Source organism: Galeopterus variegatus, unplaced genomic scaffold (assembly GCF_000696425.1).
Source record: "Galeopterus variegatus unplaced genomic scaffold, G_variegatus-3.0.2 Scaffold10813, whole genome shotgun sequence".
NCBI classification, from domain to species: Eukaryota; Metazoa; Chordata; class Mammalia; order Dermoptera; family Cynocephalidae; genus Galeopterus; species Galeopterus variegatus.
The window spans coordinates 45,558-52,697 of record NW_007736924.1 but is presented as its reverse complement, the minus strand read 5'-3'; positions in this window follow the sequence as shown (position 1 = coordinate 52,697).

Below are 7,140 nucleotides of genomic sequence, written 5' to 3'. Positions count from 1 at the left end.
GGGGGGGGGGGGGGGGGGTAACTTAACCCAGGCAGAAACACCCAGTGATCACAGTATCTTCACTGTGCCTGCTGCTGACTTGCAGGTGAGGCTAGTTCTGCTGATGTGACAAAAAGGCAGAGTCTGGTTTTACAGAAACCTGTAATAGGTACAACCATAGAAGATGCATTCCAAATATTCACATTGTTTATAGTCATATTTCAAAAAGCCAAATGGGTGTTGAACTCCTGAGCACGGCCTGGGACATGAGAACTCACCTAAAAGTAGCCATGGTGCCACAGCGTGGAATTGTCCCCAAGTGTCCCCAAGGGCTGTGTCTGTGACCATCTTTGGAGATGACTCACCTTCAGCCTTTGAAGGTGAACTTAATTTCGGGAAGCACTAGCTCTGCTGGATTGGAAGGGGACTCTCAGCAAACTATCTGTGCTCCAAAGCCAGCCTTTCCTCTGAGATCGTCTCCAGTCCCGTCCTGTGGGCTGGTTGACTCCAAGGGCAGTATGTGACGTGTTTCGGCAGAAGTGGTGGGTAAGCCTCGCATACCTTTGGAAGCACAGCCATTTGGATGTGTGAGTTCTGTTATCTTTGTTTTCAAAACAGCCATTTCTCTTTCTATGTCATCATGAATACATGCCAATTTCCATTTCTAGACTAGATGGTCAATGGCATGAGTTTTTTCTTTCACTGTAGCAGGTCATGGGGAACTTAGTGATGTTTAAATGTTAAATTCATTGTCAATTTCCTTCGAACTTCTAGCAGCATTTACATATTTAGTAATTCTAAAGGGTTATTCATGGTTGATCCAAATTTCATATGAAGTGTGTTTTCTGTTTGAACACAATGTTGGGGAGAAAATGTTGCGTTTATACTTTGAGAACTAAACTTTGACCAAATAAGTCTCTCATAAATACAGGGGGAAAGGACTTTTCTATGTTGCCAGAGCCTGGAGCACCTCCTGCTGTTTCTCCTTTAGTTCAGCACCACTTGCTGGTCAGTGGCAGAACTGTCCTGATTTCATGAATGTCAGGCTGCACCTCAACATGTCCGTTTTTCCTGAATTTGTTAAGTGAAAAGCAATTCTTTTCCTTTTGGAAACTAATTATTGGACAGAAATTGCTTTTGCTGAGTAGTGGTTTTGTGAGTCTGTGTTTCATTTTGTTGTTTGTATACAAAGGATCACTGATTGTTCCTAAGCACAGGGAAGTCTAAAGATGCTCCCCCTTTGAGGTCTCAGGTGAGGATCCAAATCCCCCCAAACTTATGGGCTCTCATGAACTGTAAGAGCATCTTGTTTGGTACCCCAGCTCGGAAGTGTTTTTTATTAAGATAAGTATTATAGAACCAAAACACTAAAGTTACTATAACAAAAGAAATGTTCTTTTACTAAGTTATTGCTGGCTATTGAATATCTGTTGAATAACTGGGTCTGCTACCAAGACAAAATTATATTTCTTACCATGTTTTAAGTTGTTAAGCAAATGTGAGTAATTAAAAAAAAAAAGCTTATTCTGAGATTTGTGCGCTATTCATCATTTTAGGAATTATGAACTGCTTGGAACAGCTGCTCGAGTGTATTTTTCTACCCAGGTCTGTACTTCTGCAACTTTTTCTTTTTTAAGACAAAACAAAACTATGTCATATATTAAAGTTCTCTTGGTTTTATATATTACAGAATAAAACTTTTTTTGCTTTTGAGTTAACAAAATGCATTCATGATATATTTCAGTTATGTTCTAAATAAGGGGAGAGAGTCAGTACTAATGACAAACTAATCACTCAAAAGGGAATAACTAATATTTTTCAAGTGCCTATTATTATGTGCCATATTTTTTCACTTAATCCTCACACATTCTCTATAAGGCAAGTATTATTCCCACTTTATAGATGAGAATATGGGCCCAACCTCAGATAGATAGATGATAGATAGTCTAGAACCTTCTTTTGAAGTCGTTTTGAAAAGGCTTTTCTGAATACTTACACAGCCTTTCCTAAATATACCCTGGTTTGCAAAGTTTCTGTTAGCAGTATCGTTCTGACACCACTAAATGTATAATGCACAACTGTCAAGACTCACTCACTCAACAAATTGAAGATACTGTGACAGCGACAAGCACGCTAACAGGGGCTTTTCAAGTACTCATCACCTGAACCCTCACAATGATGCTGAATTGTAGGCAGCCTTTTTCCAGTTTGGAGTTGAGAAGACTCAAGTAGCTGGACAGTCTGATAAGGCGCCAAAGCTGGATACATTCTCTGAAGCTGTCAGGTTTCAGGGACATTCGCAAGGCACAGTGTGAGATGCAGATGCTTGAGTGTGAGCGGGGGCTACACGTCTTGCCACAAGACGGGTGGGGTGCTCGGGGTTTCCCTGGCCTGATAATCCACATCACAAACCCAAGAGCATGGAGGACAGGTGGGAGGAGCCAGCCTTTCAGCCAGTGATGGACTCTGCTTACCAGTCAGTGAGGTTATTCAGTATCCTGTGGCTTTACATGGAGTGATCACAGACATGGGATGTGGGGATGGGTCTCATGGCAAGTAGCAAAGGTATCTGGAAAATGCTATGGTTGTTACAAAGTCCAGTTTAGCTAAATTCTGAGATGTTTTCCAACAGAGTGCCATGTAAGTTACATTCACCTCTGCTGAATGTTTTTTAAAGGATGCAAGAATGGACCAAATGTGGTGGAAGCGTCCTTTTTTAATCCTTTCATGGAAAAGAAAATAGGTACTGGAATGGGTGACAGTTCATTGGGGGGGAGGGAAACCTTTCCTCCATATCAGGAATAAATACTATGAAGTTTTTTTAAAAACTTAGTCACAATTGTCTGAACAGTTTAACTTATTAAAATGATGTAAGGCTGAACTAACAGCCAGTTCCTAAATGCAGAAAAATATTTAATGTGTACTGTTTGTACTGGAAGTCTGAACCTACTTAGCTGATTTCCACTTTTACCTTTTCTGGGAAGGTTAGCTGCTCAGTGTAAGCTCAGGACCTCCCACTTCAAGCATGCTGGACGACTCATGCCTGGCCTACCCCCAGATACTCTGATTCAAAGATCTGGGGAGGGGCTTGAGAATTTTCATTTCTAGCAAGTCCCAGGTGATGTTGATGCTGCTGGGCCAGGAATCATACTTTGAGAACCCTTCCCTCCTAAAAGCTGTTGTCAAGAAAGTAGTAGGATTTGCCTGTGAGCTTGGACTTAATGAGCAAGGGCTTATCTGACAAGCATATAAGATTTTCCTCTAGTATGTTATGTACCAGTATTGACAATGTCATTTGACATCAGGTAACCTGCAAAAGTATTTCCTAATGTGCACAAATAACGATGCTTTGAATTACTTTTTACTTCCCACCCCCACACCTGTGCCTTTTTCCTTTCTGTCTGTAACATCTGTCTCCTAAAGTATTTATCCTTGAAGACTTCCAGGTCGATATAAGAATTCTTGTTTGCCTCTTCTCTTTCCTCACTTACGTTTTATTCTCCCTTATCCTCATGAAAAGAGATGATTAGAGAACTTTCTGGTGTCAAGAATTTTTTCAGTACTGAACCATATTTCCAAGGAGACACAAACTCTTATTACATTAATAAAAAGCAGACAAAATGATTCAACATTGGTCTTGAAACCCAATAGATAACTGCCATTTTCCACATTCCTTTCCACAGTGAGCTCTGAAGGTAAACACATTACAGCCATGCCTCTTTTAACAATGGATACATTTTTAGAAATGCGTTGTTAGGCAATTTCACCATTGTGCAGACGTCACAGAGTGTACTTACACAACATAGATGGTCTAGCCTACTACAAACCTAGGCTATGTGGTAGAGCCATTATAATCTTACAGGACCACTGCCGCATATGCCGTCATTGACAAAAATGTCCTCATGCAGCGCATGACTGTATTTCTTCACCTGAGTCCTTTTACACTCAAAATACTGTGCTAGGGAAGAGCTTTTATAACAGTTGTACTTTTAGTAGGCTGTCGCACCATCTATGAAACAACATGGCCATGGCGATCCAAAAGTCTGTCTTATATGTAAGAACTGAATTACATATATGCCATGTGAACCCCACCTGAGCTCAAACTGCATAGAGAACCAAACGTATAGATGATCTGAAATCTACCTCTACATAACTTGACCTCATAGAGTCCTACACATCTACATGAGAGGATCATAGAAATCTGCAAACACTTAACCAGACCCCAGGTTTTACCTCATATAAATACAAGGATCAGAATCCAAAATTTGGGGCCGGCCTGTGGCTCACTCAGGAGAGTGTGCTGCTGATAACACCAAGGCCGCAGGTTCGGATCCCACATAGGGATGGCCGGTTCGCTCACTGGCTGAGCGTGGTGCTGACAACACCAAGTCAAGGGTTAAGATCCCCTTACCAGTCATCTTTTTAAAAGAAAAAAAAAAAAGAATCCAAAATTTACTTCCAAATAACCAGTTTTAGAAAGTACCACACATCTACATAAGAGGATCAGATCCAAAATCTACCTCTACGTAAGCAGACTGCAGAATTTCAATCCTGTAGATGATTTTACCATCTTACTTCACAGGTAAAGAAAGGAAGGCAGACTGATATTTCCACTATCACATAAATAATTCTTTCTAGAGCCTGACTTCCAGTGTTTTTCCCACCCCGCTATCTGCTTTCAGAAAGGCAGCATTTATCTGCACTGTTCTGGCTTAGGATAGACACCATCCACCAGCTTTGAATTATTCTGGAAAGAGCCTTTGCCTCCATTGTATCGAACAGAAACTGTCATCCAGTGTGAGGGACTTCACTTCTCTGTCAGAAACAGGAATTGAAAGTCTGCTTATATGTAAAGGGTCACTTAAGCAGCTCATTGAAAATACTTAAGGAAATGTTCCCTGCTGAGGGCCACTGACCCACAGAAAGATCAGTGAGAAAAAGGCCTTCTGAGAGCACCCTGCCTCTTCACTTTTTGTATGTGGAAGTATTTTGCAAAGAGAATAAATATCTTAGGTGAATGCTACCAAAGCAACCTGAGGAGGCTATGGTCATCCTCACCGGTAACGAACGCAGAACCAAGCCCAGTCTCCCCTACACACTCCCATTCCACTGGCTGAGCCTTCCACATGACGTCTGCTGTGGCCTTTGGAGCACCAGGTGACATCTCAGGGCTGACCAAGAACTGGCAAGAAGAGTGACTGCACCTGGACAGGAGGGACTCCACCTTGCACAGGTGTGTAGGAAGGACATCTGGAACATCACGTCTGAGTACCAGCCACGTCCACACAAAGGGTTTCTGCCTTTTCTGGAGTCAACCTCAGACTTGAGGAAACCACCGCTTTTTCCTGTCGCCCAGCCCCAGACTTCTCATCCCATTGGCCAGAGCTCAGTCACCGGACACTGCAGATCCTGCACCTGCCACTTTTGGGAAATCACTTTTCTCTGTGCTGGGAGGATTTGGCCAAAGTGGGGCTTTTGCCTGCAAAGACGGTCTGCGTCTCACCCCCGCCCCGCGACCCCTTCTGCACTCTGCCACCTGCAGCCCCTGGTCCCGAGACGCCGGTGCCAGGGGCTTCTGCTGCAACCCACGCCTCCAGCGTCCCCAGCCCAGAGCAGCCCCCTCTGCCTTTCTTCTCTCTCGGGGTCTGTCAGACGCAGTTGGTGAGGCTGCTGTTTCCTCACTGCACCTGCTGGGGCGGCCCAGGGGTCGCAGGCGGTGGGGGTGTTTAATAAAGTGTATGAACATTTTTGAAGTGTGTGTGTGTGTGTGTGTGTGTGTGTGTGTGTGTGTGTGTGTGTGTCTGTATGAACATTTTTGAAGTGTGTGTGTGTGTGTAACCATCTCACGGAAAAGCTGCAAGTACACCACAAAGAGGTGGAGAGCAAGCTGCCAGACCGACACCCTGAATACTCAATAACTGTTTCTTACAAACAACATCATCTTCCTACATGCCCACAAAACTGCCAAAGTCGAGGAACTAACACTGAGACACGACCACCCAATCCGTGGCCCAAGGCAAGTTTGGCCAGTTGTCTCAATAACATCTTTTCTAATAAGAGGACCCAGTTGAGAATCCCTCATTGTAATTAGATGTCTCCAGTCTCCTCTAACCTGGAACAGTCCCTTACTTAATCTTTCCTGGATTTTCATGACCTTGACACTTTGGGAGATTACGGGCTGGTCATTTTTTGTCGTGTGTCTCTCTGTTGGTTTTGTCTGGCTGGACTTATAACAGAAACGATGCTTGCTCTTCTGCTCTCTAACAGGAGGTGCAGTACCTCGGCATGTGCTGCTGCTGCTGCTGACGCTCATTTCAGTCACTTCTCTAAGTGGCATCTGCCAGGCTGCCCCACTGTGAAGCTATTCTCTTCCCTGCCACATTCTTTTCTTATGGTACTTGGAAGTCAAGATCTGGGTTCTAGGTGTGCTCATTGGTCCTGGGATATCAGTGATCTCAGGCCTTCCCAGGGGGCAGAACTAGGGAACTACAAGCATGTGTGTGCAGTAATATACACATGTTCCTGTACATGCATGTACAGGAAAGAGTGAGCTCCTGGGCCTGAGCTGGTCAAGCCCTTGCATACTGTATAAAGGGCCTGCTTTTTTTATTGAGACTCTTTTTTTTTTTTTTTTCCTTTTTTGTCTTTTTTACTGACCGGTAACGGAATCACAACCCTTGGTGTCACGCCCGTACCGGGGACCGGCAACGGGATCGCAACCCTTGGTATTGCGCCCACACCGCGCTCAGCCAGTGAGCGGGAACCGGTCTCCACATGGGATCCGAACCCTCAGTGGGAGCGCCACCGCGCTCCCAAGCGGCGCACTCTTTAGTGCGCCACCGGGCCAGCCCTGCTTTTCAACTGGCCTTTGGCCTTCTCCTGGGACATGAATTCTACAAATCTCTAATGATGAGTGTTTTGCACACTTGGAGACTTGGATCACACTGTCTGTGCAAACATGTGACTGAGGCTGAACCCCTGCTTTCCTCCGGGCTCTGGAACCTCCTGTTGTGCCCACAGGACTGACCCCCCAAAAACAGGTGGGACTCAGGCTCAGGCACGCACACCCACTGGACAGCACTTCACACGTATCGTCACAGCCTATTGCTGGAAGTTAAGAGCATCCCATGTGACCCCTGGGAGAGGACGTGTGGAACTCTG